The sequence below is a fragment of the Osmia lignaria genome, chromosome 7 (genome assembly GCF_051020975.1).
Source record: "Osmia lignaria lignaria isolate PbOS001 chromosome 7, iyOsmLign1, whole genome shotgun sequence".
Taxonomy (NCBI): Eukaryota; Metazoa; Arthropoda; class Insecta; order Hymenoptera; family Megachilidae; genus Osmia; species Osmia lignaria.
Genome location: NC_135038.1, coordinates 742,011 through 767,104, shown reverse-complemented (window position 1 = coordinate 767,104; position 25,094 = coordinate 742,011).

Sequence of the window (25,094 nt, the reverse complement as noted above, 5' to 3'; positions counted from 1 at the left end):
ATATACTGATGGATTCCCACAGATCAATGCACCTATCATAACAAAATCATTAGCACCATATCTACATTCGATATAATGTAATATACTGATTCATTCCCACTGATCAATGTACATTTAATAACAACATCATTAGTAGTATATCTATATTACATACGTAATGTACAATTAATAACAATATTATTATCACCATATCTACATTACATATAATGTAATATACTGATTGATCCCCAAAGATCAATGTACATTTAATAACAATATCATTAGTACTAAATCTACATTCGATATAATGTAATATACTGATTCATTCCCACAGATCAATATATTTAATAACCATATCAGTAGTACAATATCTACATTCGATATAATCTAATATACTGATTCATTCCCACAGATCAATGTACGTTTAATAACAATATCATTAGCACTATATCTACATTCGATATAATGTAGTATACAGATTCCTTCCCACAGATCAATGTGCCTTTAATAACAATGTCATTAGCACTATATCTACATTCGATATAATGTAATATACTGATTCTTTCCCACAGATCAATGTACATTTCATAACCATATCCTTAGTACCATATCTACAATAGATAAGTAATGTACATTTAATAACAATATCATTATTACTATATCTACATTAGGTATACTGTCATATACAGATTCATTCCCACAGATCAATGTACATTTAATAGCAATATCATTAGTAGTATATCTACATTACATATGTAATGTACAATTAATAACAATATCATTATTGCCATATCTACATTAGATATAATGTAATATACTGATTGATCCCCACAGATCAATGTACATTTAATAACAATATCATTATTAGCATTTCTACATTAGATATAATGTAATATACTGATTCATTCCCACAGATCAATGTACATTTAATAACCATATCATTAGTACCACACCTACATTCGATATAATGTAATATACTGATGGATTCCCACAGATCAATGCACCTATCATAACAAAATCATTAGCACCATATCTAGATTCGACATAATGTAATATACTGATTCATTCCCACTGATCAATGTACATTTAATAACAACATCATTAGTAGTATATCTACATTACATACGTAATGTACAATTAATAACAATATTATTATCACCATAACTGCATTAGATATAATGTAATATACTGATTGATCCCCACAGATCAATGTACATTTAATAACAATATCATTATTAGCATTTCTACATTAGATATAATGTAATATACTGATTCATTCCCACAGATCAATGTACATTTAATAACCATATCATTAGTACCATATCTACATTCGATATAATGTAATATACTGATTCATTCCCTCAGATCAATGTACATTTAATAACAATATCATTATTACTATATCTACATTAGATATATTGTAATATACTGGTTGATCCCCAAAGATCAATGTACATTTAATGACAACATCATTAGTACTATATCTACATTCGATATAATGTAATATACTGGTTCATTCCCACAGATCAATGTGCCTTTAATAACAATATCGTTAGCACTATATCTACATTCGATATAATGTAATATACTGATTCATTCCCACAGATCAATGTACATTTAATGACAATATCATTATTACTATATCTACATTAGATATAATTTCATATACAGATTCATTCCCACTGATCAATGTACATTTAATAACCACATCATTAGTAGTATATCTACATTACATACGTAATGTACAATTAATAACAATATTATTATCACCATATCTACATTAGATATAATGTAATATACTGATTGATCCCCAAAGATCAATGTACATTTAATTACAATATCATTAGTACTAAATCTACATTCGATATAATGTAATATACTGATTCATTCCCACAGATCAATATATTTAATAACCATATCAGTAGTACTATATCTACATTCGATATAATGTAATATACTAATGGATTCCCACAGATCAATGCACCGTTCATAACAATATCATTAGCACTATATCTACATTAGGTATACTGTCATATACAGATTCATTCCCACAGATCAATGTACATTTAATAGCAATATCATTAGTAGCATATCTACATTACATACGTAATGTACAATTAACAACAATATTATTATCACCATATCTACGTTAGACATAATGTAATATACTGATTGACCCCAAAGATCAATGTACATTTAATTACAATATCATAAGTACTAAATCTACATTCGATATAATGTAATATACTGATTCATTCCCACAGATCAATGTGCCTTTAATAACAATATCATTAGCACTATATCTACACTCGATATAATGTAATATACTGATTCATTCCCACAGATCAATGTACCTGTAATAACAATATCATTAGGACTATATCTACATTCGATATAATGTAGTATACAGATTCCTTCCCACAGATCAATGTGCCTTTAATAACAATATCATTAGCACTATATCTACATTCGATATAATGTAATACACTGATCCATTCCCACAGATCAATGTACATTTCATAACCATATTATTAGTACCATATCTACAATAGATATGTAATGTACATTTAATTACAATATCATTATTACTATATCTACATTAGGTATACTGTCATATACAGATTCATTCCCACAGATCAATGTGCATTTAACAGCAATATCATTAGTAGTATATCTACATTACATATGTAATGTACAATTAATAACAATATCATTATTACCATATCTACATTAGATATAATGTAATATACTGATTGATCCCCAGAGATCAATGTACATTTAATGACAATATCATTAGTACTATATCTACATCCGCTATAACGTAATATACTGATTCATTCCCACAGATCAATATACCTTTCATATCCATATCATTAGTACTATAACTACATTCGATATAATGTAATATACTGATTCATTCCCACAGATCAATGTACATTTAATAACAATATCATTATTACTATATCTACATTAGATATAATTTCATATACAGATTCATTCCCACTGATCAATGTACATTTAATAACAACATCATTAGTAGTATATCTACATTACATACGTAATGTACAATTAATAACAATATTATTATCACCATATCTACATTAGATATAATGTAATATACTGATTGATCCCCAAAGATCAATGTACATTTAATGACAATATCATTAGTACTATATCTACATCCGATATAACGTAATATACTGATTCATTCCCACAGATCAATATACCTTTAATATCCATATCATTAGTACCATAACTACATTCGATATAATGTAATATACTGATTCATTCCCACAGACCAATGCACCTTTAATAACAATATCATTAGCACTATATCTACATTCGATATAATGTAATATACTGATTCATTCCCACTGATCAATGTACATTTAATAACAACATCATTAGTAGTATATCTACATTACATACGTAATGTACAATTAATAACAATATTATTATCACCATATCTACATTAGATATAATGTAATATACTGATTGATCCCCAAAGATCAATGTACATTTAATGACAATATCAGTAGTACTATATCTACATTCGATATAATGTAATATACTGATTCATTCCCACAGATCAATATACCTTTAATAACCATATCATTAGTACTATATCTACATTCGATATAATGTAATATACTGATCCATTCCCACAGATCAATGCACATTTAATAACAATATCATCATTACTATATCTACATTAGATATAATTTCATATGCAGATTCATTCCCACTGATCAATGTACATTTAATAACAACATCATTAGTAGTATATCTACATTACGTACGTAATGTACAATTAATAATAATATTATTATCACCATATCTACATTAGATATAATGTAATATACTGATTGAACCCCAAAGATCAATGTACATTTAATAACAATATCATTAGTACTAAATCTACATTCGATATAATGTAATATACTGATTCATTCCCATAGATCAATATATTTAATAACCATATCAGTAGTACTATATCTACATTCGATATAATGTAATATACTGATTCATTCCCACAAATCAATATACCTTTAATAACCATATCATTAGTACTATATCTACATTCGATATAATGTAATATACTGATTCACTCCCACAGATCAATATATTTAATAACCATATCAGTAGTACTATATCTACATTCGATATAATGTAATATACTGATTCATTCCCACAGATATGTACATATAGTAACCATATCATTAGTACCGTACCTACATTCGATATAATGTAATATACTGATGGATTCCCACAGATCAATGCACCTTTCATAACAATATCATTAGCACTATATCTACATTCGATATAATGTAATATTCTGATTCAGTCCCACTGATCAATGTACATTTAATAACAACATCATTAGTAGTATATCTACATTACATACGTAATGTACAATTAATAACAATATTATTATCACCATATCTACATTAGATATAATGTAATATACTGATTGATCCCCAAAGATCAATGTACATTTAATGACAATATCATTAGTACTATATCTACATCCGATATAACGTAATATACTGATTCATTCCCACAGATCAATATACCTTTAATATCCATATCATTAGTACCATAACTACATTCGATATAATGTAATATACTGATTCATTCCCACAGATCAATATATTTAATAACCATATCAGTAGTACTATATCTACATTTGATATAATGTAATATACTGATTCATTCCCACAGAGCAATGCACCTTTAATAACAATATCATTAGCACTATATCTACATTCGATATAATGTAATATACTGATACATTCCCACAGACCAATGCACCTTTAATAACAATATCATTAGCACTATTTCTACATTCGATATAACGTAATATACAGATTCATTCCCACAGATATGTACATATAATAACCATATCATTAGTACCATACCTACATCCGATATAATGTAATATACTGATTGATCCCCACAGATCAATGTACATTTAATTACAATATCATTAGTACTAAATCTACATTCGATATAATGTAATATACTGATTCATTCCCACAGATCAATATATTTAATAACCATATCAGTAGTACTATATCTACATTCGATATAATGTAATATACTGATTCGTTCCCACAGAGCAATGCACCTTTAATAACAATATCATTAGCACTATATCTACATTCGATATAATGTAATATACTGATTCATTCCCACAGATATGTACATATAATAACCATATCATTAGTACCATACCTACATTCGATATAATGTAATATACTGATGGATTCCCATAGATCAATGCACCTTTCATATCAATATCATTAGCACTATATCTACATTCGATATAATGTAATATACTGATTCATTCCCACTGATCAATGTACATTTAATAACAACATCATTAGTAGTATATCTACATTACATACGTAATGTACAATTAATAACAATATTATTATCACCATATCTACATTAGATATAATGTAATATACTGATTGATCCCCAAAGATCAATGTACATTTAATGACAATATCATTAGTACTATATCTACATCCGATATAACGTAATATACTGATTCATTCCCACAGATCAATATACCTTTAATATCCATATCATTAGTACTATAACTACATTCGATATAATGTAATATACTGATTCATTCCCACAGACCAATGCACCTTTAATAACAATATCATTAGCACTATATCTACATCCGATATAATGTAATATAATGATTCATTCCCACAGATCAATGTACATTTAATAACCATATCATTAGTACCATATCTACATTAGATATGTAATGTACATTTAATAACAATATCATTATTACTATATCTACATTAGGTATAATGTCATATACAGATTCATTCCCACAGATCAGTGTACATTAAATAGGAATATCATTAGTAGTATATCTACATTACATATGTAATGTACAATTAATAACAATATCATTATTGCCATATCTACATTAGATATAATGTAATATACTGATTGATCCCCACAGATCAATGTACATTTAATTACAATATCATTAGTACTAAATCTACATTCGATATAATGTAATATACTGATTCATTCCCACAGATCAATATATTTAATAACCATATCAGTAGTACTATATCTACATTCGATATAATGTAATATACTAATGGATTCCCACAGATCAATGCACCGTTCATAACAATATCATTAGCACTATATCTACATTAGGTATACTGTCATATACAGATTCATTCCCACAGATCAATGTACATTTAATAGCAATATCATTAGTAGCATATCTACATTACATACGTAATGTACAATTAACAACAATATTATTATCACCATATCTACGTTAGACATAATGTAATATACTGATTGACCCCAAAGATCAATGTACATTTAATTACAATATCATAAGTACTAAATCTACATTCGATATAATGTAATATACTGATTCATTCCCACAGATCAATGTGCCTTTAATAACAATATCATTAGCACTATATCTACACTCGATATAATGTAATATACTGATTCATTCCCACAGATCAATGTACCTGTAATAACAATATCATTAGGACTATATCTACATTCGATATAATGTAGTATACAGATTCCTTCCCACAGATCAATGTGCCTTTAATAACAATATCATTAGCACTATATCTACATTCGATATAATGTAATACACTGATCCATTCCCACAGATCAATGTACATTTCATAACCATATTATTAGTACCATATCTACAATAGATATGTAATGTACATTTAATTACAATATCATTATTACTATATCTACATTAGGTATACTGTCATATACAGATTCATTCCCACAGATCAATGTACATTTAACAGCAATATCATTAGTAGTATATCTACATTACATATGTAATGTACAATTAATAACAATATCATTATTACCATATCTACATTAGATATAATGTAATATACTGATTGATCCCCAGAGATCAATGTACATTTAATGACAATATCATTAGTACTATATCTACATCCGCTATAACGTAATATACTGATTCATTCCCACAGATCAATATACCTTTCATATCCATATCATTAGTACTATAACTACATTCGATATAATGTAATATACTGATTCATTCCCACAGATCAATGTACATTTAATAACAATATCATTATTACTATATCTACATTAGATATAATTTCATATACAGATTCATTCCCACTGATCAATGTACATTTAATAACAACATCATTAGTAGTATATCTACATTACATACGTAATGTACAATTAATAACAATATTATTATCACCATATCTACATTAGATATAATGTAATATACTGATTGATCCCCAAAGATCAATGTACATTTAATGACAATATCATTAGTACTATATCTACATCCGATATAACGTAATATACTGATTCATTCCCACAGATCAATATACCTTTAATATCCATATCATTAGTACCATAACTACATTCGATATAATGTAATATACTGATTCATTCCCACAGACCAATGCACCTTTAATAACAATATCATTAGCACTATATCTACATTCGATATAATGTAATATACTGATTCATTCCCACTGATCAATGTACATTTAATAACAACATCATTAGTAGTATATCTACATTACATACGTAATGTACAATTAATAACAATATTATTATCACCATATCTACATTAGATATAATGTAATATACTGATTGATCCCCAAAGATCAATGTACATTTAATGACAATATCAGTAGTACTATATCTACATTCGATATAATGTAATATACTGATTCATTCCCACAGATCAATATACCTTTAATAACCATATCATTAGTACTATATCTACATTCGATATAATGTAATGTACTGATTCATTCCCACAGAACAATGCACCTTTAATAACAATATCATTAGCACTATATCTACATTCGATATAACGTAATATACTGATTCATTCCCACAGATATGTACATATAATAACCGTATCATTAGTACCATACCTACATTCGATATAATGTAATATACTGATGGATTCCCACAGATCAATGCACCTTTAATAACAATATCACTAGCACTATATCTACATTCGATATAATGTAATAGACTGATTCATTCCCACAGATCAATGTACATTTCATAACCATATTATTAGCACCATATCTACAATAGATATGTAATGTACATTTAATAACAATATCATTATTACTATATCTACATTAGGTATACTGTCATATACAGATTCATTCCCACAGATCAATGTACATTTAATAGCAATATCATTAGTAGTATATCTACATTACATATGTAATGTACAATTAATAACAATATCATTATTGCCATATCTACATTAGATATAATGTAATATACTGATTGATCCCCACAGATCAATGTACATTTAATAACAATATCATTATTAGCATTTCTACATTAGATATAATGTAATATACTGATTCATTCCCACAGATCAATGTACATTTAATAACCATATCATTAGTACCATATCTACATTCGATATAATGTAATATACTGATTCATTCCCTCAGATCAATGTACATTTAATAACAATATCATTATTACTATATCTACATTAGATATATTGTAATATACTGGTTGATGCCCAAAGATCAATGTACATTTAATGACAACATCATTAGTACTATATCTACATTCGATATAATGTAATATACTGGTTCATTCCCACAGATCAATGTGCCTTTAATAACAATATCATTAGCACTATATCTACATTCGATATAATGTAATATACTGATTCATTCCCACAGATCAATGTACATTTAATAACAATATCATTATTATTATATCTACATTAGATATAATTTCATATACAGATTCATTCCCACTGATCAATGTACATTTAATAACCACATCATTAGTAGTATATCTACATTACATACGTAATGTACAATTAATAACAATATTATTATCACCATATCTACATTAGATATAATGTAATATACTGATTGATCCCCAAAGATCAATGTACATTTAATAACAATATCATTAGTACTAAATCTACATTCGATATAATGTAATATACTGATTCATTCCCACAGATCAATGTACATTTAATAACCATATCATTAGTACCATATCTACATTAGATATGTAATGTACATTTAATAACAATATCATTATTACTATATCTACATTAGGTATAATGTCATATACAGATTCATTCCCAAAAATCAATGTACATTTAATAACAATATCATTAGTACTAAATCTACATTCGATATAATGTAATATACTGATTCATTCCCACAGATCAATGTACATTTAATAACAATATCATTAGTACTAAATCTACATTCGATATAACGTAATATACTGATTCATTCCCACAGAGCAATGCACCTTTAATAACAATATCATTAGCACTATATCTACATTCGATATAATGTAATATACTGATTCATTCCCACAGACCAATGCACCTTTAATAACAATATCATTAGCACTATATCTACATTCGATATAACGTAATATACAGATTCATTCCCACAGATATGTACATATAATAACCATATCATTAGTACCATACCTACATTCGATATAATGTAATATACTGATTGATCCCCACAGATCAATGTACATTTAATTACAATATCATTAGTACTAAATCTACATTCGATATAATGTAATATACTGATTCATTCCCACAGATCAATATATTTAATAACCATATCAGTAGTACTATATCTACATTCGATATAATGTAATGTACTGATTCATTCCCACAGACCAATGCACCTTTAATAACAATATCATTAGCACTATATCTACATTCGATATAACGTAATATACTGATTCATTCCCACAGATATGTACATATAATAACCATATCATTAGTACCACACCTACATTCGATATAATGTAATATACTGATGGATTCCCACAGATCAATGCACCTATCATAACAAAATCATTAGCACCATATCTACATTCGATATAATGTAATATACTGATTCATTCCCACTGATCAATGTACATTTAATAACAACATCATTAGTAGTATATCTATATTACATACGTAATGTACAATTAATAACAATATTATTATCACCATATCTACATTACATATAATGTAATATACTGATTGATCCCCACAGATCAATGTACATTTAATAACAATATCATTATTAGCATTTCTACATTAGATATAATGTAATATACTGATTCATTCCCACAGATCAATGTACATTTAATAACCATATCATTAGTACCATATCTACATTCGATATAATGTAATATACTGATTCATTCCCACAGATCAATATATTTAATAACCATATCAGTAGTACTATATCTACATTCGATATAACGTAATATACTGATTCATTCCCACAGATATGTACAAATAATAACCATATCATTAGTATCACACCTACATTCGATATAATGTAATATACTGATGGATTCCCACAGATCAATGCACCTATCATAACAAAATCATTAGCACCATATCTACATTCGATATAATGTAATATACTGATTCATTCCCACTGATCAATGTACATTTAATAACAACATCATTAGTAGTATATCTATATTACATACGTAATGTACAATTAATAACAATATTATTATCACCATATCTACATTACATATAATGTAATATACTGATTGATCCCCACAGATCAATGTACATTTAATAACAATATCATTATTAGCATTTCTACATTAGATATAATGTAATATACTGATTCATTCCCACAGATCAATGTACATTTAATAACCATATCATTAGTACCATATCTACATTCGATATAATGTAATATACTGATTCATTCCCTCAGATCAATGTACATTTAATAACAATATCATTATTACTATATCTACATTAGATATATTGTAATATACTGGTTGATGCCCAAAGATCAATGTACATTTAATGACAACATCATTAGTACTATATCTACATTCGATATAATGTAATATACTGGTTCATTCCCACAGATCAATGTGCCTTTAATAACAATATCATTAGCACTATATCTACATTCGATATAATGTAATATACTGATTCATTCCTACAGATCAATGTACATTTAATAACCACATCATTAGTAGTATATCTACATTACATACGTAATGTACAATTAATAACAATATTATTATCACCATATCTACATTAGATATAATGTAATATACTGATTGATCCCCAAAGATCAATGTACATTTAATTACAATATCATTAGTACTAAATCTTCATTCGATATAATGTAATATACTGATTCATTCCCACAGATCCATATATTTAATAACCATATCAGTAGTACTATATCTACATTCGATATAATGTAATATACTAATGGATTCCCACAGATCAATGCACCGTTCATAACAATATCATTAGCACTATATCTACATTAGGTATACTGTCATATACAGATTCATTCCCACAGATCAATGTACATTTAATAGCAATATCATTAGTAGCATATCTACATTACATACGTAATGTACAATTAACAACAATATTATTATCACCATATCTACGTTAGACATAATGTAATATACTGATTGACCCCAAAGATCAATGTACATTTAATTACAATATCATAAGTACTAAATCTACATTCGATATAATGTAATATACTGATTCATTCCCACAGATCAATGTGCCTTTAATAACAATATCATTAGCACTATATCTACACTCGATATAATGTAATATACTGATTCATTCCCACAGATCAATGTACCTTTAATAACAATATCATTAGCACTATATCTACATTCGATATAATGTAGTATACAGATTCCTTCCCACAGATCAATGTGCCTTTAATAACAATATCATTAGCACTATATCTACTTTCGATATAATGTAATACACTGATTCATTCCCACAGATCAATGTACATTTCATAACCATATTATTAGTACCATATCTACAATAGGTATGTAATGTACATTTAATTACAATATCATTATTACTATATCTACATTAGGTATACTGTCATATACAGATTCATTCCCACAGATCAATGTACATTTAACAGCAATATCATTAGTAGTATATCTACATTACATATGTAATGTACAATTAATAACAATATCATTATTACCATATCTACATTAGATATAATGTAATATACTGATGGATTCCCACAGATCAATGCACCTATCATAACAAAATCATTAGCACCATATCTACATTCGATATAATGTAATATACTGATTCATTCCCACTGATCAATGTACATTTAATAACAACATCATTAGTAGTATATCTATATTACATACGTAATGTACAATTAATAACAATATTATTATCACCATATCTACATTACATATAATGTAATATACTGATTGATCCCCAAAGATCAATGTACATTTAATAACAATATCATTAGTACTAAATCTACATTCGATATAATGTAATATACTGATTCATTCCCACAGATCAATATATTTAATAACCATATCAGTAGTACAATATCTACATTCGATATAATCTAATATACTGATTCATTCCCACAGATCAATGTACGTTTAATAACAATATCATTAGCACTATATCTACATTCGATATAATGTAGTATACAGATTCCTTCCCACAGATCAATGTGCCTTTAATAACAATGTCATTAGCACTATATCTACATTCGATATAATGTAATATACTGATTCTTTCCCACAGATCAATGTACATTTCATAACCATATCCTTAGTACCATATCTACAATAGATAAGTAATGTACATTTAATAACAATATCATTATTACTATATCTACATTAGGTATACTGTCATATACAGATTCATTCCCACAGATCAATGTACATTTAATAGCAATATCATTAGTAGTATATCTACATTACATATGTAATGTACAATTAATAACAATATCATTATTGCCATATCTACATTAGATATAATGTAATGTACTGATTGATCCCCACAGATCAATGTACATTTAATAACAATATCATTATTAGCATTTCTACATTAGATATAATGTAATATACTGATTCATTCCCACAGATCAATGTACATTTAATAACCATATCATTAGTACCACACCTACATTCGATATAATGTAATATACTGATGGATTCCCACAGATCAATGCACCTATCATAACAAAATCATTAGCACCATATCTAGATTCGACATAATGTAATATACTGATTCATTCCCACTGATCAATGTACATTTAATAACAACATCATTAGTAGTATATCTACATTACATACGTAATGTACAATTAATAACAATATTATTATCACCATAACTGCATTAGATATAATGTAATATACTGATTGATCCCCACAGATCAATGTACATTTAATAACAATATCATTATTAGCATTTCTACATTAGATATAATGTAATATACTGATTCATTCCCACAGATCAATGTACATTTAATAACCATATCATTAGTACCATATCTACATTCGATATAATGTAATATACTGATTCATTCCCTCAGATCAATGTACATTTAATAACAATATCATTATTACTATATCTACATTAGATATATTGTAATATACTGGTTGATCCCCAAAGATCAATGTACATTTAATGACAACATCATTAGTACTATATCTACATTCGATATAATGTAATATACTGGTTCATTCCCACAGATCAATGTGCCTTTAATAACAATATCGTTAGCACTATATCTACATTCGATATAATGTAATATACTGATTCATTCCCACAGATCAATGTACATTTAATGACAATATCATTATTACTATATCTACATTAGATATAATTTCATATACAGATTCATTCCCACTGATCAATGTACATTTAATAACCACATCATTAGTAGTATATCTACATTACATACGTAATGTACAATTAATAACAATATTATTATCACCATATCTACATTAGATATAATGTAATATACTGATTGATCCCCAAAGATCAATGTACATTTAATTACAATATCATTAGTACTAAATCTACATTCGATATAATGTAATATACTGATTCATTCCCACAGATCAATATATTTAATAACCATATCAGTAGTACTATATCTACATTCGATATAATGTAATATACTAATGGATTCCCACAGATCAATGCACCGTTCATAACAATATCATTAGCACTATATCTACATTAGGTATACTGTCATATACAGATTCATTCCCACAGATCAATGTACATTTAATAGCAATATCATTAGTAGCATATCTACATTACATACGTAATGTACAATTAACAACAATATTATTATCACCATATCTACGTTAGACATAATGTAATATACTGATTGACCCCAAAGATCAATGTACATTTAATTACAATATCATAAGTACTAAATCTACATTCGATATAATGTAATATACTGATTCATTCCCACAGATCAATGTGCCTTTAATAACAATATCATTAGCACTATATCTACACTCGATATAATGTAATATACTGATTCATTCCCACAGATCAATGTACCTGTAATAACAATATCATTAGGACTATATCTACATTCGATATAATGTAGTATACAGATTCCTTCCCACAGATCAATGTGCCTTTAATAACAATATCACTAGCACTATATCTACATTCGATATAATGTAATAGACTGATTCATTCCCACAGATCAATGTACATTTCATAACCATATTATTAGCACCATATCTACAATAGATATGTAATGTACATTTAATAACAATATCATTATTACTATATCTACATTAGGTATACTGTCATATACAGATTCATTCCCACAGATCAATGTACATTTAATAGCAATATCATTAGTAGTATATCTACATTACATATGTAATGTACAATTAATAACAATATCATTATTGCCATATCTACATTAGATATAATGTAATATACTGATTGATCCCCACAGATCAATGTACATTTAATAACAATATCATTATTAGCATTTCTACATTAGATATAATGTAATATACTGATTCATTCCCACAGATCAATGTACATTTAATAACCATATCATTAGTACCATATCTACATTCGATATAATGTAATATACTGATTCATTCCCTCAGATCAATGTACATTTAATAACAATATCATTATTACTATATCTACATTAGATATATTGTAATATACTGGTTGATGCCCAAAGATCAATGTACATTTAATGACAACATCATTAGTACTATATCTACATTCGATATAATGTAATATACTGGTTCATTCCCACAGATCAATGTGCCTTTAATAACAATATCATTAGCACTATATCTACATTCGATATAATGTAATATACTGATTCATTCCCACAGATCAATGTACATTTAATAACAATATCATTATTATTATATCTACATTAGATATAATTTCATATACAGATTCATTCCCACTGATCAATGTACATTTAATAACCACATCATTAGTAGTATATCTACATTACATACGTAATGTACAATTAATAACAATATTATTATCACCATATCTACATTAGATATAATGTAATATACTGATTGATCCCCAAAGATCAATGTACATTTAATTACAATATCATTAGTACTAAATCTTCATTCGATATAATGTAATATACTGATTCATTCCCACAGATCCATATATTTAATAACCATATCAGTAGTACTATATCTACATTCGATATAATGTAATATACTAATGGATTCCCACAGATCAATGCACCGTTCATAACAATATCATTAGCACTATATCTACATTAGGTATACTGTCATATACAGATTCATTCCCACAGATCAATGTACATTTAATAGCAATATCATTAGTAGTATATCTACATTACATATGTAATGTACAATTAATAACAATATCATTATTGCCATATCTACATTAGATATAATGTAATATACTGATTGATCCCCACAGATCAATGTACATTTAATAACAATGTCATTATTAGCATTTCTACATTAGATATAATGTAATATACTGATTCATTCCCACAGATCAATGTACCCTTAATAACCATATCATTAGTTCTATATCTACTTTCGATACAATGTAATATACTGATTCATTCCCACAGATCAATGTACATTTAATAACCATATCATTAGTACCATATCTACATTAGATATGTAATGTACATTTAATAACAATATCATTATTACTATATCTACATTAGGTATAATGTCATATACAGATTCATTCCCAAAAATCAATGTACATTTAATAACAATATCATTAGTACTAAATCTACATTCGATATAATGTAATATACTGATTCATTCCCACAGATCAATATATTTAATAACCATATCAGTAGTACTATATCTACATTCGATATAACGTAATATACTGATTCATTCCCACAGAGCAATGCACCTTTAATAACAATATCATTAGCACTATATCTACATTCGATATAATGTAATATACTGATTCATTCCCACAGACCAATGCACCTTTAATAACAATATCATTAGCACTATATCTACATTCGATATAACGTAATATACAGATTCATTCCCACAGATATGTACATATAATAACCATATCATTAGTACCATACCTACATTCGATATAATGTAATATACTGATTGATCCCCACAGATCAATGTACATTTAATTACAATATCATTAGTACTAAACCTACATTCGATATAATGTAATATACTGATTCATTCCCACAGATCAATATATTTAATAACCATATCAGTAGTACTATATCTACATTCGATATAATGTAATGTACTGATTCATTCCCACAGACCAATGCACCTTTAATAACAATATCATTAGCACTATATCTACATTCGATATAACGTAATATACTGATTCATTCCCACAGATATGTACATATAATAACCATATCATTAGTACCACACCTACATTCGATATAATGTAATATACTGATGGATTCCCACAGATCAATGCACCTATCATAACAAAATCATTAGCACCATATCTACATTCGATATAATGTAATATACTGATTCATTCCCACTGATCAATGTACATTTAATAACAACATCATTAGTAGTATATCTATATTACATACGTAATGTACAATTAATAACAATATTATTATCACCATATCTACATTACATATAATGTAATATACTGATTGATCCCCACAGATCAATGTACATTTAATAACAATATCATTATTAGCATTTCTACATTAGATATAATGTAATATACTGATTCATTCCCACAGATCAATGTACATTTAATAACCATATCATTAGTACCATATCTACATTCGATATAATGTAATATACTGATTCATTCCCACAGATCAATATATTTAATAACCATATCAGTAGTACTATATCTACATTCGATATAACGTAATATACTGATTCATTCCCACAGATATGTACAAATAATAACCATATCATTAGTATCACACCTACATTCGATATAATGTAATATACTGATGGATTCCCACAGATCAATGCACCTATCATAACAAAATCATTAGCACCATATCTACATTCGATATAATGTAATATACTGATTCATTCCCACTGATCAATGTACATTTAATAACAACATCATTAGTAGTATATCTATATTACATACGTAATGTACAATTAATAACAATATTATTATCACCATATCTACATTACATATAATGTAATATACTGATTGATCCCCACAGATCAATGTACATTTAATAACAATATCATTATTAGCATTTCTACATTAGATATAATGTAATATACTGATTCATTCCCACAGATCAATGTACATTTAATAACCATATCATTAGTACCATATCTACATTCGATATAATGTAATATACTGATTCATTCCCTCAGATCAATGTACATTTAATAACAATATCATTATTACTATATCTACATTAGATATATTGTAATATACTGGTTGATGCCCAAAGATCAATGTACATTTAATGACAACATCATTAGTACTATATCTACATTCGATATAATGTAATATACTGGTTCATTCCCACAGATCAATGTGCCTTTAATAACAATATCATTAGCACTATATCTACATTCGATATAATGTAATATACTGATTCATTCCCACAGATCAATGTACATTTAATAACAATATCATTATTACTATATCTACATTAGATATAATTTCATATACAGATTCATTCCCACTGATCAATGTACATTTAATAACCACATCATTAGTAGTATATCTACATTACATACGTAATGTACAATTAATAACAATATTATTATCACCATATCTACATTAGATATAATGTAATATACTGATTGATCCCCAAAGATCAATGTACATTTAATTACAATATCATTAGTACTAAATCTTCATTCGATATAATGTAATATACTGATTCATTCCCACAGATCCATATATTTAATAACCATATCAGTAGTACTATATCTACATTCGATATAATGTAATATACTAATGGATTCCCACAGATCAATGCACCGTTCATAACAATATCATTAGCACTATATCTACATTAGGTATACTGTCATATACAGATTCATTCCCACAGATCAATGTACATTTAATAGCAATATCATTAGTAGCATATCTACATTACATACGTAATGTACAATTAACAACAATATTATTATCACCATATCTACGTTAGACATAATGTAATATACTGATTGACCCCAAAGATCAATGTACATTTAATTACAATATCATAAGTACTAAATCTACATTCGATATAATGTAATATACTGATTCATTCCCACAGATCAATGTGCCTTTAATAACAATATCATTAGCACTATATCTACACTCGATATAATGTAATATACTGATTCATTCCCACAGATCAATGTACCTTTAATAACAATATCATTAGCACTATATCTACATTCGATATAATGTAGTATACAGATTCCTTCCCACAGATCAATGTGCCTTTAATAACAATATCATTAGCACTATATCTACTTTCGATATAATGTAATACACTGATTCATTCCCACAGATCAATGTACATTTCATAACCATATTATTAGTACCATATCTACAATAGGTATGTAATGTACATTTAATTACAATATCATTATTACTATATCTACATTAGGTATACTGTCATATACAGATTCATTCCCACAGATCAATGTACATTTAACAGCAATATCATTAGTAGTATATCTACATTACATATGTAATGTACAATTAATAACAATATCATTATTACCATATCTACATTAGATATAATGTAATATACTGATGGATTCCCACAGATCAATGCACCTATCATAACAAAATCATTAGCACCATATCTACATTCGATATAATGTAATATACTGATTCATTCCCACTGATCAATGTACATTTAATAACAACATCATTAGTAGTATATCTATATTACATACGTAATGTACAATTAATAACAATATTATTATCACCATATCTACATTACATATAATGTAATATACTGATTGATCCCCAAAGATCAATGTACATTTAATAACAATATCATTAGTACTAAATCTACATTCGATATAATGTAATATACTGATTCATTCCCACAGATCAATATATTTAATAACCATATCAGTAGTACAATATCTACATTCGATATAATCTAATATACTGATTCATTCCCACAGATCAATGTACGTTTAATAACAATATCATTAGCACTATATCTACATTCGATATAATGTAGTATACAGATTCCTTCCCACAGATCAATGTGCCTTTAATAACAATGTCATTAGCACTATATCTACATTCGATATAATGTAATATACTGATTCTTTCCCACAGATCAATGTACATTTCATAACCATATCCTTAGTACCATATCTACAATAGATAAGTAATGTACATTTAATAACAATATCATTATTACTATATCTACATTAGGTATACTGTCATATACAGATTCATTCCCACAGATCAATGTACATTTAATAGCAATATCATTAGTAGTATATCTACATTACATATGTAATGTACAATTAATAACAATATCATTATTGCCATATCTACATTAGATATAATGTAATATACTGATTGATCCCCACAGATCAATGTACATTTAATAACAATATCATTATTAGCATTTCTACATTAGATATAATGTAATATACTGATTCATTCCCACAGATCAATGTACATTTAATAACCATATCATTAGTACCACACCTACATTCGATATAATGTAATATACTGATGGATTCCCACAGATCAATGCACCTATCATAACAAAATCATTAGCACCATATCTAGATTCGACATAATGTAATATACTGATTCATTCCCACTGATCAATGTACATTTAATAACAACATCATTAGTAGTATATCTACATTACATACGTAATGTACAATTAATAACAATATTATTATCACCATAACTGCATTAGATATAATGTAATATACTGATTGATCCCCACAGATCAATGTACATTTAATAACAATATCATTATTAGCATTTCTACATTAGATATAATGTAATATACTGATTCATTCCCACAGATCAATGTACATTTAATAACCATATCATTAGTACCATATCTACATTCGATATAATGTAATATACTGATTCATTCCCTCAGATCAATGTACATTTAATAACAATATCATTATTACTATATCTACATTAGATATATTGTAATATACTGGTTGATCCCCAAAGATCAATGTACATTTAATGACAACATCATTAGTACTATATCTACATTCGATATAATGTAATATACTGGTTCATTCCCACAGATCAATGTGCCTTTAATAACAATATCGTTAGCACTATATCTACATTCGATATAATGTAATATACTGATTCATTCCCACAGATCAATGTACATTTAATGACAATATCATTATTACTATATCTACATTAGATATAATTTCATATACAGATTCATTCCCACTGATCAATGTACATTTAATAACCACATCATTAGTAGTATATCTACATTACATACGTAATGTACAATTAATAACAATATTATTATCACCATATCTACATTAGATATAATGTAATATACTGATTGATCCCCAAAGATCAATGTACATTTAATTACAATATCATTAGTACTAAATCTACATTCGATATAATGTAATATACTGATTCATTCCCACAGATCAATATATTTAATAACCATATCAGTAGTACTATATCTACATTCGATATAATGTAATATACTAATGGATTCCCACAGATCAATGCACCGTTCATAACAATATCATTAGCACTATATCTACATTAGGTATACTGTCATATACAGATTCATTCCCACAGATCAATGTACATTTAATAGCAATATCATTAGTAGCATATCTACATTACATACGTAATGTACAATTAACAACAATATTATTATCACCATATCTACGTTAGACATAATGTAATATACTGATTGACCCCAAAGATCAATGTACATTTAATTACAATATCATAAGTACTAAATCTACATTCGATATAATGTAATATACTGATTCATTCCCACAGATCAATGTGCCTTTAATAACAATATCATTAGCACTATATCTACACTCGATATAATGTAATATACTGATTCATTCCCACAGATCAATGTACCTGTAATAACAATATCATTAGGACTATATCTACATTCGATATAATGTAGTATACAGATTCCTTCCCACAGATCAATGTGCCTTTAATAACAATATCATTAGCACTATATCTACATTCGATATAATGTAATACACTGATCCATTCCCACAGATCAATGTACATTTCATAACCATATTATTAGTACCATATCTACAATAGATATGTAATGTACATTTAATTACAATATCATTATTACTATATCTACATTAGGTATACTGTCATATACAGATTCATTCCCACAGATCAATGTACATTTAACAGCAATATCATTAGTAGTATATCTACATTACATATGTAATGTACAATTAATAACAATATCATTATTACCATATCTACATTAGATATAATGTAATATACTGATTGATCCCCAGAGATCAATGTACATTTAATGACAATATCATTAGTACTATATCTACATCCGCTATAACGTAATATACTGATTCATTCCCACAGATCAATATACCTTTCATATCCATATCATTAGTACTATAACTACATTCGATATAATGTAATATACTGATTCATTCCCACAGATCAATGTACATTTAATAACAATATCATTATTACTATATCTACATTAGATATAATTTCATATACAGATTCATTCCCACTGATCAATGTACATTTAATAACAACATCATTAGTAGTATATCTACATTACATACGTAATGTACAATTAATAACAATATTATTATCACCATATCTACATTAGATATAATGTAATATACTGATTGATCCCCAAAGATCAATGTACATTTAATGACAATATCATTAGTACTATATCTACATCCGATATAACGTAATATACTGATTCATTCCCACAGATCAATATACCTTTAATATCCATATCATTAGTACCATAACTACATTCGATATAATGTAATATACTGATTCATTCCCACAGACCAATGCACCTTTAATAACAATATCATTAGCACTATATCTACATTCGATATAATGTAATATACTGATTCATTCCCACTGATCAATGTACATTTAATAACAACATCATTAGTAGTATATCTACATTACATACGTAATGTACAATTAATAACAATATTATTATCACCATATCTACATTAGATATAATGTAATATACTGATTGATCCCCAAAGATCAATGTACATTTAATGACAATATCAGTAGTACTATATCTACATTCGATATAATGTAATATACTGATTCATTCCCACAGATCAATATACCTTTAATAACCATATCATTAGTACTATATCTACATTCGATATAATGTAATGTACTGATTCATTCCCACAGACCAATGCACCTTTAATAACAATATCATTAGCACTATATCTACATTCGATATAACGTAATATACTGATTCATTCCCACAGATATGTACATATAATAACCGTATCATTAGTACCATACCTACATTCGATATAATGTAATATACTGATGGATTCCCACAGATCAATGCACCTTTAATAACAATATCACTAGCACTATATCTACATTCGATATAATGTAATAGACTGATTCATTCCCACAGATCAATGTACATTTCATAACCATATTATTAGCACCATATCTACAATAGATATGTAATGTACATTTAATAACAATATCATTATTACTATATCTACATTAGGTATACTGTCATATACAGATTCATTCCCACAGATCAATGTACATTTAATAGCAATATCATTAGTAGTATATCTACATTACATATGTAATGTACAATTAATAACAATATCATTATTGCCATATCTACATTAGATATAATGTAATATACTGATTGATCCCCACAGATCAATGTACATTTAATAACAATATCATTATTAGCATTTCTACATTAGATATAATGTAATATACTGATTCATTCCCACAGATCAATGTACATTTAATAACCATATCATTAGTACCATATCTACATTCGATATAATGTAATATACTGATTCATTCCCTCAGATCAATGTACATTTAATAACAATATCATTATTACTATATCTACATTAGATATATTGTAATATACTGGTTGATGCCCAAAGATCAATGTACATTTAATGACAACATCATTAGTACTATATCTACATTCGATATAATGTAATATACTGGTTCATTCCCACAGATCAATGTGCCTTTAATAACAATATCATTAGCACTATATCTACATTCGATATAATGTAATATACTGATTCATTCCCACAGATCAATGTACATTTAATAACAATATCATTATTATTATATCTACATTAGATATAATTTCATATACAGATTCATTCCCACTGATCAATGTACATTTAATAACCACATCATTAGTAGTATATCTACATTACATACGTAATGTACAATTAATAACAATATTATTATCACCATATCTACATTAGATATAATGTAATATACTGATTGATCCCCAAAGATCAATGTACATTTAATAACAATATCATTAGTACTAAATCTACATTCGATATAATGTAATATACTGATTCATTCCCACAGATCAATGTACATTTAATAACCATATCATTAGTACCATATCTACATTAGATATGTAATGTACATTTAATAACAATATCATTATTACTATATCTACATTAGGTATAATGTCATATACAGATTCATTCCCAAAAATCAATGTACATTTAATAACAATATCATTAGTACTAAATCTACATTCGATATAATGTAATATACTGATTCATTCCCACAGATCAATATATTTAATAACCATATCAGTAGTACTATATCTACATTCGATATAACGTAATATACTGATTCATTCCCACAGAGCAATGCACCTTTAATAACAATATCATTAGCACTATATCTACATTCGATATAATGTAATATACTGATTCATTCCCACAGACCAATGCACCTTTAATAACAATATCATTAGCACTATATCTACATTCGATATAACGTAATATACAGATTCATTCCCACAGATATGTACATATAATAACCATATCATTAGTACCATACCTACATTCGATATAATGTAATATACTGATTGATCCCCACAGATCAATGTACATTTAATTACAATATCATTAGTACTAAATCTACATTCGATATAATGTAATATACTGATTCATTCCCACAGATCAATATATTTAATAACCATATCAGTAGTACTATATCTACATTCGATATAATGTAATGTACTGATTCATTCCCACAGACCAATGCACCTTTAATAACAATATCATTAGCACTATATCTACATTCGATATAACGTAATATACTGATTCATTCCCACAGATATGTACATATAATAACCATATCATTAGTACCACACCTACATTCGATATAATGTAATATACTGATGGATTCCCACAGATCAATGCACCTATCATAACAAAATCATTAGCACCATATCTACATTCGATATAATGTAATATACTGATTCATTCCCACTGATCAATGTACATTTAATAACAACATCATTAGTAGTATATCTATATTACATACGTAATGTACAATTAATAACAATATTATTATCACCATATCTACATTACATATAATGTAATATACTGATTGATCCCCACAGATCAATGTACATTTAATAACAATATCATTATTAGCATTTCTACATTAGATATAATGTAATATACTGATTCATTCCCACAGATCAATGTACATTTAATAACCATATCATTAGTACCATATCTACATTCGATATAATGTAATATAC